General features: G+C 33.6%; 1 pseudogene; it reads right to left on the reverse strand.

The window, feature by feature from the left end:
* Positions 1–4,176: 4,176 nt before the first annotated feature.
* On the reverse strand, positions 4,177–5,369 carry LOC124456040 (annotated as a pseudogene).
* Between the last annotated feature and the right edge of the window lie 11,584 nt (positions 5,370–16,953).

The following is a 16,953-nucleotide window of genomic DNA, read 5'->3' on the forward strand; positions in this document are numbered from 1 at the left end:
AATAAAACAAAAGTTTCTGTAAGACAGATTTCCAATAAAATTATGGCAAATAATTTGGCACTAATATACTTAACGACCTCCAATTTTCATGGAAGAACATTAAATATGATGTATTGAAAAATGAGAACAATATTTCAACAGCTGTTTCCACCCTTCACGAAAAATATTCCTCTAAACTTGGCGGTAAAAGAGCAAATGTACTGGATATGACAATTCCAAACAGACAAGTATGGGCATTCTGCAACAATGCACATAGAGCATACATTTTACCAACAGCACTTAAGTTCACATTTTGCTGCTTTTTAAAGACAACAAATTGAAAATAATTGCTGATGCACCCAAACATCCACTCCACTGAGACACGTACTCCACTCATAGCCTTGTTACAGTCATGCATTTCAGGTGTAAGCTGACGGTCTTTCAATGGACCATGAAGATGAACTCCTAAAGGATAGGCAGGATCACCATACAGGAAAATGGATTGCCATCATGGAATGCATGCTGGCAATCAACTGCTCCATCAACCCAGACTGGTGCAACATGGTGCTATCATGTTGTTTCTCTTTAAAAGGGCCGGAGAGATTTGCAATGAGACAATTTAGTATGATTACACTATGGTACTTTATAGCATGAACACGTTTGTAACAATTATACATGGTTTTTTGTTCTTGAAATCTTATGACTTGTCCCTTCAACGAAACCAAAGCATTTTCGCAAAGGGGAACCATTATTTTGAATGGCATTAGTATAAACGGCAAGGTTGTCAAGTGAAAGGAAAGGTTGTTCCCAGATTTCAAGGCGATGATGGGGAGTGGTGTAAATGAAATCAAGAACAGTATTAAAGATTAAACAGAGCTCGGTTGGGTTTCGCCCAAACACAGATGATAATTCGGTATAGCAACATATGTATGCAAGCCTCTTCGGGAGAATACAGAGTTTTTCTAGTCTACTACATGTTGACCTTTGACAGCAAATAATTCTTTCTGGTATTTGAAGGCAGTTTCACAGATTATGAAGATCACTCTTTCCGAATCGTAACTCTGTATAACACTGAGTGTCATCGAGATTCTCAAGATTAAACCGTTCAAACTTCCAGTGTGGATACAATGATCTTGAATGATTGTATTGATATAAATATACAAACTGGTCGATGCCAACCATGTCTGAAATATACGTTAAGACAAGACTTTTGTGAAATCCTTGCAAACCATGGTGGGCCATTTCACCGAAAAATAAAAAAACTTACGAGGATTTTTCTGGTAGAAACACGTCATGATTGCGAGATTTACGTTTAAATTTTAACCGTTTTCTACACATTCGACGTAACTGCCCGAATTTTTAAAGCTTGTTTTGGCTCTTTGTTTAATTTTAGAGAAAAAATTACATAAAAAAAATCCACTTACCTCAGTTACTTGATGTCATAATGTCTGATAATGTATTCGTTTCCCATACGATGAAAGTAAAACATATAAAATCTAGAATGCCGACAAGCGACTTGCACAACACACAATACTTGCACTCGGTATGGTTTAAACCGCTTTGAATTCAGATTGAATGAGTTATTCAGCGACAGATTTATTCGAATCGTATATGCTCTTCGCAAGCTGTACGATGTATCATGAAAAAATTCGCGAATAAGTTTATAAATTTTTCACGTCCTCGACTTTACATGCTAAACCAAAATAAGTTGACAACACGTCGACCTCGACCAAGTTCTTCTCAACATTTAGACGTCCTAGTTGACGCCGCTTTGCGTTTGCTAAATTTGTCTAATATATATTAGAGTATCACATTCTGTAACACATTCATTCGCAGTGATGATGGCATAAGTTTGCCGAAACATGTCTGTAATAAAAAAGTTAGTTTTATATATTCAGTTTATCATTTCAATTGTGCTTTTACGTAAACATGGAAATATTAATGTGTTATCAAATAAAATGAGCTTCTGCTACATTTTAGCCTGGCAAAGAAACTTTTGAAATAAAGTTAAAAGTAGAGGTCAAAGATATATCATTAATTGATAAAAGATAAATTAAAACGAGAAAATATTACAGAAAATTAAGCGAAAAAAGCGGTTTAAAAAATGCGAAAAAAAATTTTAAAAAAAGCGAATGCAAAAAGCGGCGGCACTGAATTGTAAAAGTAATAAGTACATTAATAAAAATTATAATCTTTCTTTCTTTCCGGTGCATTGAATACTTTTCATTTGCTGTACTATTTTGGCACACAGGTACCACCCAATTTTTTTGCATTTTAAAAAGAAAAGTTTTGAAATATAAGACTTGGTGTTACGACGGCGCAATAAAAATATGTAATTTAAAAATAATCCGGAGGAGTGCAAAACTTTTCGTTGAAGGAGCTCACGTCCTTTTTCACCCAAAATTTGCCTTATTTGATATGACGGCATCCATGTTTTTGATACCCGTTCGCCGTTAATAAAATATAGCAATTTGGATGTGTATTTCTGGTCCATGTAAATAATCCAGTGATTCAAATTAGTTGGCTGCCATCACTGATCTCGAAATAAGACTGGATCAAGCAACTTTACAATCGTGATAAACAAATTTCGTAGCCACCGTCGCTTAAGGAGGCTCCCTACAATTATTAAGCAGGGGACTGGTAACAATTCGCATGCGAATATTGTGCACATGTTGAGTCGATTTTTTTAGATAAATTTCTTGCCGCGATGACTTTATTGATAATTTTTTCTTTTTTTTTCAGTAAATTTTGTTAAAAGCTCGTATAGATGTTTATTACATAAAAAATTATAACATTCGCAAAGTACAACAAAATCTACTGATAAGTTTTCGTGTACCCGTAATTTTCAAATATCTCAAAAAATTATTATACATAATTCCTTCATTGTTAAACATAATGTTCCTTTGATGAATGACAATCGTCACGCAAAAAATCAGAAAAATTCACCGAACAGAAAAAAAGATAGGGTCAATTACTTAAAAACTAGACAATAAAAATGTAAAAGAAAATGAGACATGGTGTCCATGGCAACGCAAACGTTTATCCTATTCAAGCATTTTTACACTTGACTGGCATTCTTGAATATTCTTGCAAAGTCCATATTTCCAAAGTCGGATTGTGTTTGATCAAAATATTATTGCAAAGTGAAGGCTACCTTAAATACCCAAGTTTCAAATTAACTGTAGGGAGCCTCTTTAAGGGTACTAAGGGACCAACACATCGAAATATTAATTTGATTCAACAAACAAAACTATGAAAAATTTAACAAAATCATGCTTCAAAATGATACAGAAGGTGAAAAACAACCATTGGGCGGTAGTATAGAGAGTCAGAAAAAATAATCGACTTTATAACAACAGTTGGTAAACAGGTTTCACTCCAAATCATTCATAAAAATGCTATTAATTTTGAAGGATTGATCAGTTTGTGATCGTAAATGAGAATATTTAATCAGTTAGTATTTATGAACTACAATTACGACGATTATAGGTATTTCCATGCAGTTCTGGGTTATTTTTAATAGGTTTTCCATACCACAGTAAAGTAACCGATGACGAAAATCGCTGCATTTTGATCATATTTCATCATAATTTATCGTATTTTTAGATTATCTTTAAACATATTTACCTCTTAGTTATGCTCATGTAGTTATATGTTGAAAATTCTTGATTATTCTCGTATATATCCACAATATATTTGTTCTTTATTTTCGAAAGTTGGTCCCTTAGTAATGGCGGCGCTCCTTAATATTTTCTTTAATTTTTATGCTAGATGCCTGATCCAGTCTCATTTCGAGATCAGTGGTCTATCATGACAAGAAGGGCGGAGGAGCACAACTATTGTGGCAAGAAAGGGGGAGTGGAAAAATATGAGAAGATACAAAATGTACAAAAATATGAAAATGCTGCATTCATTACTCATAATTGTCATGTTACTTAATAAATACAACATTTGATGAAACTCATTCTAAACATACAAAAGTGTCATAAGAATTATTCGATACAACAACTTATCGTGGGCGTTATATTCAAATTCATTAATCCTCCACAATAGTATAAAGAGAGTGCTTTGTTTGTCAAATATTTGCCATACATTTTCAGGTTTAATAACTCTTTTCCTCATTCAGCGAACAATATACGAATTTTTTAAATACTATTAAATATGAACATGCAGTTTATGAGCAAAATCAAAACAAATTCATTTCATCGACTCAACTAGGCCTTTCAGGATTTTCATTTCATCGCCTCAACTAGGATTTTCATCTTGTTCTTCCTCTGCTTCGCTAGTATTCCACATCGTCAAGTTATCTCGAAGCAAGTGCATGATAAGTGAACTGTCTTTGTACATATCATCTCTGAGTTGATCCAATTCGCTGATTGCCAAATCAAGAGCTTCTTTGGCGAATCCACAAGCTTTTTCGGTATCTTTCTCAATATCGTAAAAAAATACCGAAAAATTCAGCGCTAGACCAAGACGAATCGGGTGAGTTGACGGCAGCTTCTTATTGCTCAACGCATACGCTTCATCGTACGATTTCCTCGACTTTTCCTGATTCTCGCTTTCGTCGCACATTGCTTCAACCAGATAACGGTAATAATCGCCTTTCATTTTTAAATAAAAGACGACAGATTCATTATTTTGCATGTTTCTAGCGTTGGGTATCAGCGTGTCATCCAGCATTGCTATAACTTCCAGGCATAAAGATGACAATTCCTTTTTAATTTTTTCTAAATAACTACTTCTTAACTCTTCTGTTCCCTCGGTAGAGGCCTCGACAACTCGGCAGGCCGACCTTCGCAACCCAACAACGCTTTTATAAGCTACCGATAACAAATTTCGCTCTTCGGTTGACAAGTCTTGGTTGAGACATGTTACTTTCCTCATTGATTCGATCATGTCTTCGTATCGCTCAGCTTGTTCGGCCAACTTTGCTTCAACGACATATGTCACTCTTTTTTCATCCATACTTACTTTAAATTAACTTTACTTTAGTCAATGCACTGAAACATAAAACGTCTTTCTAGTATATAATACACACCAGCACGCAAATTATAGGAATGGGACAGAATATGATTTACATTTCGATAGAATCGATAAGATTTTAGCGAAAGCCGTTCAGTGCGCGCGAAATATTAGTGACCATATTTGGCAATCTTAAATGAGGCGCATTCAAAATTGCCAATTAGTATGGTTGGGATAAAAAAAACCTAGCTGATAATCTACAGAAGGAAATAAAAAATAGCAAATTCTGCAAACAAAGATGAAACATAATTTTGATCCCCCCAATGAGTATAATTACAAAAAGAAAGAATGGTGAAGATATTAATATGTGACTTTATTTGTTTGTAAATGTAGATCGTCCAGGTTGGTATAGTCCTGAGAAGGACTGTTTTTGTTGTTGTTCACTGACGTTTAGACAACCTTAGCGGTAATAATCTTCAGAGTCAAATGAGGAGCGAACGTCAGGCTAGCCGTATTTATTATCTGGTTCTTACGTCATTGTATTGTGTGTACAGAAAATGTGTGGGTGTCAATTGTGTATTGTCATTGTGAATTAGTGTGAAGTGCAATGTTTTTAGTTGTGATGTGTGATTTAGTTGTGATGTTTTTAGTTTTAATGTGTGGGTGTCAATTGTGTATTGTCATCGTGAATAAGTGTGAAGAGTAATGTTTTTAGTTGATCATTTGTTTGTATTGTGAATAAGTCGTTTGTAAGGTGCCGGTAATTGCTGTAATCTGTTAAGGAGGGTTTGCTCCAAGTTGGTATACCAACTTTCTAATGTTGTGCATAGTCAGTACTGTAAGTAATGCATTTTGCCGAATCCCAGTCTATGTTGTGCTTTGTGATTCGGTGATGTTTGGCAATGTGATTAGTTTTGGAGAACTTGATAAAGACAGTCACGAGGTTATGGAAAAATCCTCTGCGTCTGGATTAGATCCTTACTTAGCTTTTTCTAGACTTCAGAAAAACACTTAGGGATAATGAGAAAAGTGTACCACCTCAGCGTTTGTTTAGCCAACGAACTAAAACGTTAGCGCACCCAGCTCTAAAAGATTGCTGATATCGACAACAAACCTAGATACGATGAAGAACCTGAGGAAGAAAAACTTTTTTCGGCAATAAATCGTTTTTGTTTATATTTTAACACCTTTCTGAAACTGAGGACTTATAGCTACATGTGTTTATACTGTAACTTTTATATTATATATATATTATAAATTTTCTTAAGGCATGCAATTATCGTCGCAGTTACGAACATATAATGGACTCCGTCGATTTCGACGTATGAGGGTTCCACGAAGTGGAACATCCTGGTTACTGAAATTTTAGTGAAGGCAGCTGACCAGACTGCAATCACTCGTACCCTTCACGCAACCACAACGCTGATAACAGCGTGACACAGTGTGACAAGGCTGCAGCATTACAGATGCAGGTACAGTCCATCCGAGGACATAGTTTCCTCTATCAAATTTCCCTCACATGGCATTGGTCAACCCGGGCTAGGTTCACAGACACATTGCCAAATGTGCCACGAGTCGGGATTGAACCCGCGCCGTCTGGCTTACAGCTCACGCCATTAACCATTCAGCCACTCGCCAGTTACGAACACATACCTTTATATAAAGTAATAATACGTAAAAAACAACAAAAACTCACAACAATAATTTCTGCCGCAGCAAGCGAGCATTAAGCGAGCGAGCAAGGCAGCAAACCTAAAGCTTACAGCTGGCAAAATTTTAGGTTTTAGCTTAAGAAATGCAATTTAAGTAAAGCGTGGACCAAACATGCAGTGAACTTGGACCCAAAATACAATGCGATCTTCATATAAAACGGGCGTGATGACATGATTTATGTAATTACAGCATTACTGCGTCGATCTCCTGATAGGGCAGACAGTGTTGTTAATACTTGGCTTTCAGTTTATGACTGCATGATAATAATTTTTTGAGAGCTCAAATTGTCTGTTTCGTGGCGATAAGATACGAGTTTTGTTTTGACAAAGGCTTGCAATTTTGGTGCGGTTGTTGCTGTGCCTCGTTCGCTTTTATTGTGGATTACAGTTTCTGTAAGATATTATTCTTGCCTTGTTTTTACTGTTGTACATTTCCTCTCATTTTATGATGTATTATATGTTTCTCCTAAATTACTTCAAAAATAATACTTTGACACAACTTTTAGCAACGTTTTACATACATTTTTACTATTTGTTACATTTTTATTCATTTCATACCTGTTTAATGGTACTAAGAATTTTTTGAATTTGCAAATTTTTTGGTTTTCCTATCTATAAATGTCGTCACTGCGAATAAAACGTAAATTTCTGCATATTGTGCACACTCATCGCTTTGGGCCATATTGATTACTTGCTTTTGCTTTATTCTCCATAACATTGTGGAAAAAATTATTAGGTGTGAGAGGTGTGTATCGATTGTGTTTTTAAGCATATTGGTCAACGCCCTATTTTGTTGTAAGCGCGAGAAATTGCAACGCTGCTGACGACGTAAAAGAAAATTCGACTCTTGTCCTGTACTAATTACCGTTAAAATAAATAGATGTAAATAATTTGAAAATTCTAACACATATAGCATAGAATAACTACAGTGATGTATTGTATTTGTCATTTGTAAAATAACTAAAAGTTAAAAAACGATGGGTAAGGGTGTTAGTGAACCAGCAAATGAGCCGATTCCTCGACAGTCGTGCCCAATTTTAATGTTGTACATTTTCGCTTGTTTTATTACGGAGTATCCGTTTCCTTCAAATTGTTTTAAAATTGAAATAACTTAAAGGTCTGAATATATAAGTTTGGTCACAAAAGTCATCTATTAAAAGGAAAGTTTTTTCATGCCCGTAAATAAAAACTCTCAAAATTTATGTGCTCTGTGCTAAATCTATGTCTAATTTCTGTGCAAAAAACACATTAATGAAAGATGCTGGAGGATGCATTCCTTACCAAAAAATTATAAACTAAGGGCGATAGTAACTATCGACAAACATATCATTCATCGGTTTGCCAAAAAATTGTGGACCAGATAAGAGAGGATGAGGATTTGTTGAATGAAGTGAAGCTGTGTGCATGTGGCACTGATATTGAAATCTGTTTCAACGTAATTGGTTTTTTGTCTTAGATCAACAAAATCACAAATCCTGTGCTTTCTGCAAAAGTTTAAACCATTGGCTCCTTTGTGAAGGAAGTTACTCCCATGTACCCGCACTCACAAAGGCAGCACTTACTACATTTTAGATATTCTAGTTACATTACTAAAAATAAGATAATTTTTCTACATGAATCGAATCCCGAAAAATACGCGTGAACTTTTCAACTTGTTTCTAAGTTTTTTCTGTCTTCATGCTGCATGCCTCAAAGTGGTGCATACGCTATTAACTTTAAAACGACTGTTAAATGCAATTGGCTAAAATTTAAAAACCTAAATTTTTTTGACATTTTGGCAAATTTGAATCATTAATACATTTTCACCTCAAAATAAATTTTATAAGCATTTGCTAGAGGATTTTTTTCATCTGAGTATCCATCATCTAATGCTGTTTATAAAAGAATAATCATATGCATGTAGATATATTATAGTAAGTCATTAAAACCAAATGACTTAAACACATATTGTGTGATTTCATGCTAGAATCTTATAAGCTTTTTAAAAATTATAAAGTTATTAAATTATACTGCCTCTATCCCATCCATCTCATGAAAAGAATTAAGAAGCAAAAAATTAAAGAAAGACTTTGAAAAGTCAAAAAATTTTTCGTTAGAAAAAGCTGCAAATAATATATCTTCATTCTGTACTCTAATAGGCAAACAAGCTCAAACTGTTTCTCAAAGCTAAAACAATAATGAAGAAGAAATACATAGCACAGTAACTTCAAAGGTTTCATTAGTGAATCTTTAATGCTTCAGTATAGCATGCATTAGATATCACTAACATTCAAACAACACTCTACTAAAATATTTTGATAAAGATATGACATGATTTAACCATTAAATCATATAAAACCAAATAAATTATACAGTTTGAAGTTTCACATCTGCATTGAGTCATCATCAATCTCAATACCAATGTTTACATAAACACAAACTTTATGGCCATCCCATTTTACATGTTTGTGAATTGACATTTCATCATGCATCAAAACACACTCAACCTTCTTACCATCTTTCTTTGGTACTTGAACTTTAATTTAAAAGCATTGAAAGGATCCTTAGTGTATCCATTGTATCCATCCATATAAATTGCCTATGATAAAACTAAATAATTTTTCATAAGAAAGGCAATAAATCATTTATTTTACAGTGTTATCATTTTTTTGTTTAAAAACTATAAAGACTCTGCCTGGTCACTAACATTTTCCATTCATCTTTGCTTCTTGATCTTCCAATCATGTTGTCGGCAAATAAAACATAACAAGCTCTGCTTAAAATCATGGGTACTGTTTGGGCTAATCGTGTCTTTCTGATATCTACGAACTGACTAGAATGTGCAATGTATTTTTTGCGTCAGGGCAACTATTTTCGTATATTCACGATTTCATACATTAAAAAATTACAAAAAAGTATGCTGAGTTTTCGAACAAAAACAGGAAAACATGGGAAATTTTTCAAGTCTATAATTGCTTCTCAATATTTAATTAACAAACAGAACAAGATATTTAATCCTAGGATTAATATATTATGTATATACTCTGACGATGGCCTTGGAATTAAACAGAACAAGCAAATATCTCACCTGCAAAAGCCAGATGCTCTTTTTTGTGTAAACTACGACATCCAACAATTAAACATTTGAATTATTGGCATTATAAAAGAAATGCCAAAATGATGTCGCGTTTGTTTTTGACGTGTAATCTTATCCAGGGGCGGATCTAGGATTTTTCAAACATCAGTCATAAAACGTCTGAGGCGCTCCCACCAGAGAGGGGTCCCGGCATTCTCTCCTGGCAAATTTTGAATTTCAGAGCCTTGGAAATGCCATTTTCAGCGTTTTGGAGCAATAAAAAATGTATTTTGTGGGCATCGTTTTTGCGTAAAAACAACACACATTGTTTACGTTTTTCTTTTCAAAAACAAACTTAAGTGAACAATACTTGAATGTTTTGCCAAATATTTAGGCTCATTATCACGCCAAATATATGGTTCATTAGCATGTCTAGGAACATAAAATTTATTTTAATAATGCTATTCAAATAAATACATTGTCCTTAAAAATTTCTTCCAAGTTGTCAGGCATAGACGCACCTAGAGACCCCCAATAAAACCTCTATGTAATGAGTTAAATTAAAAATTTGGTACTACAAGGGACATTTCATAGATGTAGAAAAGCTCAGACTTCAAACCATGCAAGTTAATTGTAACCCTTTACCCATCTCTACATACAGTGCCAGCAAATTCCCCTTTTGAGAAAAAACTCAAAATTTATATCTGCCAAATAATAAGGAAAAATTATCAAAGAGAAAATTTGCAATTAAGGACAGCTTAATGCCATTAATGTTTATTAGGCATTTCGCTAGACTATTATCTTCTTGTAAGTATATGCAAGGAGTGCTATATAGCAATCACTAGTATCATTGTATTTACCAATACAAACAGAATGTAACCAATATGCCTTTAACCATATAATTACATGAATGTTAAAATTGGTTCATATGTCATGCTTATTGGTTATGATAAATATCTTTTCATATGATCAAAGCTCGTTTAAATGTAAATCTTAAATAATTTAGTTTAGAAATTATAATGATCATCAGAAAAATTACCTAGTGATTATGAAAAATACTTTGCTGTATTGCCAAATTTCGAGGTTTATCTGCATGCATAGGAACACATTTTTACTTTATAGAAAATGCTTTTCATACATCAACAGCCCTTTGGAATTTATGGCAAACAATCTGGTATGAGCCGTAGATCAACATACATCTCACATGAGGTGTTCAGTTAGAAAACGGGACAATATGTGACGTGCCACAACATTTCATGCACATGAAATACCCAGGTATAATACCATTCCAGTCAAATTGTCAAAATTAAAAGCTTCATGGATCAGAAAAGACTCAAAATCAAACGTTATAGTAAATAGCTTCTCATGTAATCAATGCTAGTTCTCTCAAATCTTAAACAATATGTAGTATAACTGTTCAATGATTGAATGATCAATGATCATCAACTGAAAAGCCCTAAACATTTGTTTATGATAAAGTAAATAATAGTATGGCGCATTATGGCTACAGATTTTTTGTCCATTGAAATATATTTGCAGGAATGTAGGATTTCGCCTCCATATAACGGCCACGATTCCCCAAGCACTAAAGAAATCATAGCTAAAATTCCTTCGGCAACATCAAGTTTAGAAGCATCAATCTGCTTACCATAAAGCATATTGACATAAATCGCATCACATACTCGCATAAATTGACTTTGATATTTTACATTCATGCACACACTTCAGTTGTCCTTTACTTACGATTTTGGATGTAAATTTCTGCTGAGAAAGCTTAAAACAATGTTGGCTTGCTTGTAAACATCAATGACTGAAATGTCGCTCGCGAGATCGTCTTTGCCAATCATTTACAATTTATCCATAAACTTTTCACCCTCTTGAAAAAATTCACAGTTTGGACAGCAGCATTCATGTCAATATATGAATTTGTAAAAGATTTCCATAAATTCCATCTGATTGTAGTTTATTTTCTATCATGCTTTAGAAAATTACGATAAAACGATCAAACATTCAATTCAGAGAGTGAGCTTGACTATGTTAGTTCAGTTAGCTATCAGTCGAAATCTGTCAAACCAATCACAGTAAGACAAAAATTTAAACGAACCAATTACACGATAGAAATTGGGCACTCTTATCGGTCCGGCCACCCCGTTTATTGGTTGAGATTATTCCAGATCGTCCACAGATCTGGCTATTGACCAATGGAATGGCTTAAATAAGCTTTCTTGAACTGCGTTATCGGTCGAACCAATCGAGCCACCCCGCTTATCAGTCAGCCAGTTAATATAATTCTAGATATGTTTTTATCTACTGATCTGTTCACTAAGGTGGTATTTGTATAAGTTTTCATACATAAAATAAAGCGCTTGGCTGGTTCATCTCATATCTAAGAAACAGAACACAAGTATGTAAAGTGGGAATGTCCATTTCAAACAGTAAAAACATAACGAAGGGTTAGGCGTCGCCACAGAGGTAAAATCTTGGTCCTATTCTTTTCTTACTTTATATAAATGAGTTGCCGAATTGTCTTAGTACCTCCGTACCAACACTTTTTGCAGATGATACAAATCTCACAGTTTGTGCCTTTACATCAAACGAGATTCAAAAAATTTGGAATTTGAATTAAATAAGTCCATATATGGCTTTTAAGTAATAAGCTGACCTTAAATGTCAAAAAAACTGAGCATATTTTAATTGGAACTAGACAAATATTGTCCCAAGTTAGTGCTGATCCATCTTTATCGATAGGGACTGAACCTATTAAACGTGTTTCGTCCATTAAGACACTTGGTGTAGTTGTGACTGAATGCATCACTTGGAAAAATCATATTGAAAATGTGGCAAAAAATACTTCCAAGGGAACTGGCTTACTGCGTAGATCAAAAAATATACTTGACAAAGACACGCTTAAAGTCATGTATAATGCTTTGTATTGCCACATTTTGATTACTGTGCTTTGGTATGGAACAACTGCTCTAATAGTTTACAGATTATATTACAAAATCTTCAAAATAAAGCTGGCCGAATAATTACAGGTGATTGCTATAAATCTGCCTCAGAATCTGTAAGAGCTAAGCTCTCTTGGGACACCTTAGAGGCAAGGAGAAAAGCGCAATTAGAGAATTTCATGATACAACTAATGAAAGATAATTCTATAGATTATCTTCAACAGTTTTTCTCAATACGTAGTAATGAAATGTATGAAGTACGAAATAACAATCACGTTCTCAACTTGCCAAAACCAAAAACAAATGCCTTAAAACGTAGCTTTACATATAGAGGTGCGAAGCTTGGAATAACAGTAAAGACAAAAGAAAATTGCATGCATAAAATTTATAGATGTAATACTTTTTATTTTTATATAGTTCGTAGTTTGTTTTATATTATACCAAGATGTAGTGTCCTTTTTAATTATTTTTTATCACACGGCTATCTGAAAATCAATTTTTTTATTAATTATAATAATAATAATAATTATGATAATAATAATAATAATAATAATTAAATAAAAACTGCAGCCAATTGAACACGGATAAATTTATATTCTTACCAATTTTTAAGACTCAAATCTTTCCCTAAGCATGTAAAAAAGACAAGCGTTTTTTGGCCTTTCTAGCATTTTATTGTGGAAACCTATGATCGGGTCACCATGTCAGTCCGTCATCATATTTTTGAATTTTCATTCTTCCTTCATTCAGTGTTGCCAAATGAAATCTTAAAATATTCATGTTAACTTAGCTCGAAATTTCACAAAAATGGCAAAAATTTAATTTTGCATCTAATTTATAAGACTGACTAACACGGATATGACAGGAAAACATTGGATTATTTTGATAATCGTCGCTTTTGTCAAAGAAATGTTGAGCTATGAAGACATGCCTATCATTTAAATATGATTTAGTTATACTTTATTTATGAATATGATGAAACTAAAAAATCATAATATTTTGAAAATTTCACAAAACGTTTACAAATTTTTAATGTTCATGAAATCTTCATGAATTAAGAGAGAAAAAGGTCCACAAACTTATAAGCTTTAATCGCAATTTGACAACACTGCCTTCATTGGTTAAGTATTTCATAAATAAATTTCAGTGTTTCCTTGATTGGATAAACATTTCATAAAGAAAATTTTAACCAATAGTGTCCCCAGCATAGGTTTCCACAATAAGATGCTGGAAAGACCAAAAGCGCTCGTCTTTTTCACATGGTTCGGGAAAGATTTGAATCTTGAAAATTGATAAGAATGTATTAAATTCATCCGTGTTCAGTTGGCAGTAGTATTTGTTTCATTATTGTTATTAGTTTATAGATTTTTATATGATTTTTTAAAGTGTTTATGTTTAAGGTCAATGATTTGTTTACTTTCGTTTGGTAATTACTAAACTGATAAGACTACACGTCACACGAAAGTCGCGCGAGATCGATCAATCAATACGACACGAAATCATGAAGTCATAAGGTAACTACTCGGTGTAAGAAAAGAATATTATTTCATATTCATTAGGAAAAACCCGTAGTTATGGGCTGCCTATGGCAAAGCGAACATTTTAGCGGAAATAGGTCCTTTTGCATCCATGTTTTTGACATCATCGCGCAAGTCCACTAAACCACTCCAGTTATTATAGAACTCAATGGACGAAACGTCGTGTTACTAAATCATTCTATTAAATCAATCGATACACCGACATTATTTAGACGTTGAAATTGCAAATTAAAACCTTTGAGTTCTTTTAAAAAGAATGCAGTGTCTTGTGAGAGACTTATTCATAACTTCATAGTTAATAAAATTCATTGCATTTTCAAGATTTGTGTACGTCAAGACGCAATTATAAATGTATGCATAATATACTTATTTTAGTCTGTGTCCAGCAATGCCACGTTTAAATAGAACCTTATTTTATGACAGCTTTTATTTCTGCAACCTCTATCTTTGCCTTCTCCCTCAGTTTCCTGCTAGAGAATCGCTGGACTACAAAAGTAACAAAACACAACACACGTGACTCAGCACCAGTCGTTTGCGGTTTCACTAAAATAACTTTTAAAACCACGTTTGGCGTTTGCTCGTTTTTGTTCTCTATTCGTTTGGATTTTTTTACTTTTTTGCTTGTTGAAAGCATGAATAGAGAGATAAACGCTCACAGGCAGGGGTGGATCTAGGATTTTTCAAACATCAGTCATAAAACGTCGGAGGCGCTCCGCACCTGGGGGGGTCTGACGCTATCTTTCCTGAGAAATTTTGAATTTCAGAGCCTTAAAAATGCTTTTTTTAGCGTTTTAGAGCATTACAAAATATATTTTGTGGGCATCGTTTTTGCGTAAATACAACACATTTTGGTTACGCTTTTAAAAAAAATGAAGTGAACAATACTTGAATGTTTTGCCAAATATTTAGGCTCATTATCATACCAAATATATGGCCGTTAGGATGTCTAGGAACGTAAAATTTATTTTACAATAATGCTATATTCCAAAACAGATATAGCCTTTAAAAATTTCTACCAAGTTGTCAGGCATAGACCCCCTAGAGACCCCCATTCAAACCTCTATGTAATGAGTTAAGTTAGAAATTTGGTACTACAAGTGACAGTTCATAGATATAGAAAAGCTCAGAATTCAAACCATGCAAGTTTATTGTAACCTTTTACCCATCTCCACATCAGTATTAGCAAATTCACCTTTTGAGAAAAAACTCAAAAATTTTTTCTGCCCAAGATTAAGCAAAAATTATCAGATTGAAAATTTGCAGTTAAGGACAGCTTAATGCCATAAATGTTTATTAGGCATTTCACTTGACTATTATCTTCTTCAAGGTGTGCTATATAGCAATCACTAGTAGCATTGTATTATCAAACACAAACAGAATGTAACCAACATGTCTTTAATTATATAATTACATGAATGTTAAAATTGGTTCATGTGTCATGCTTACTGGTTATGATAAATATATTTTCATATGATCAAAGCTCGTTTAAATGTAAATCTGAAATAATTTAGTTTAGAAATTATAATGATCATCGGAAAATTTACCTAGTGATCATGAAAAATACTTTGCTGTTTTGCCAAATTTCAAGGTTTATCTGCATACATAGGAAGACATTTTTACTTTATAGAAAATGCTTTTCATACATCAATAGCCCTTTGGAATTTATGGCAAACAATCTGGTATGAGGCGTAGATTAACACACCTCTACATCTCTACATGAGGTGTTTTTATCACGAAGTAAATGCGATAATAAAGTAAGAATAATTAATGAATTTTTAACTAATATGAATAGGTAATTTTTGAGTTTCAAACATCAGTCGCGCGACGGATTTGACATACTCTGGATCCGCCCCTGCTGACAGGCTCTGCTTTTATTCAGAGAGCTTGTTGTGCCTTGTTTTATAATTACTGATCACAATCAAGCACTTGACAATTTTGTTAAAGACACACAAATGCGGTGCAACAGCAAAAAATTCTATATGTGAATTCTAACGTTTATGTTTAAATTCTAAAGACCCGTTTCCACTTAAGAAAATTTTCAACGGAACATATATTTTCCAGGTTGCAAATGTGTGTGGGTTGACGTTACCACCAAAAATACCGTGCATGTGAATAAAACAACGTAAAGTGAAACGATACAACACAAATACAAACGACTCATCCTGTTTCGAAATGATTGAACGTCGTTTACTGAATCGATTGGACAAGTTAAGAAATGATTCGTCTTGTCATGAAATGATTCGATTCATATTGCAATGATTCAACTATTTTTCTCTTCATTTAACTGAACAATGTGATATAACTCAACATGCTTTGCAATAATTTAATAATTTTTTATTGAAATGACTCGTTCAGTCACCCGTTTCACCAATTCTAAAACGCTTAAAGCGTTAGTTCTTATTTTTAGAAATGCGTTACGAAGCGTCAATAAAATGCATTCCGCGCATTCTGATGTATGGGATTCACGAATTTATGAAATACTTTATTTAGTCATCTTTATTTTCCTGTTCTGTGATCTGGCTATGGCGGAAAACGTTCGACGTTCAGCATCTTATGATATTTTAAATGACGAACAAAAATAGATCTTGAAGGATTATTATGATCGAGGAATGATTTCAATAGCAGCTAGTATGAGGGATGTCATCCAAGAAGCTGCGAACCAAGCTAATATCACGTTTTGAAAGAGTCAAGGTAAACAGAATGCACGAGTTTATATTTTTTACCCGCGTTTTCTTTTTCATAAGCAACGAGTAATCTTC

This window comes from Xenia sp. Carnegie-2017, unplaced genomic scaffold (assembly GCF_021976095.1).
Source record: "Xenia sp. Carnegie-2017 unplaced genomic scaffold, XeniaSp_v1 HiC_scaffold_41, whole genome shotgun sequence".
NCBI classification, from domain to species: domain Eukaryota; kingdom Metazoa; phylum Cnidaria; class Anthozoa; order Malacalcyonacea; family Xeniidae; genus Xenia; species Xenia sp. Carnegie-2017.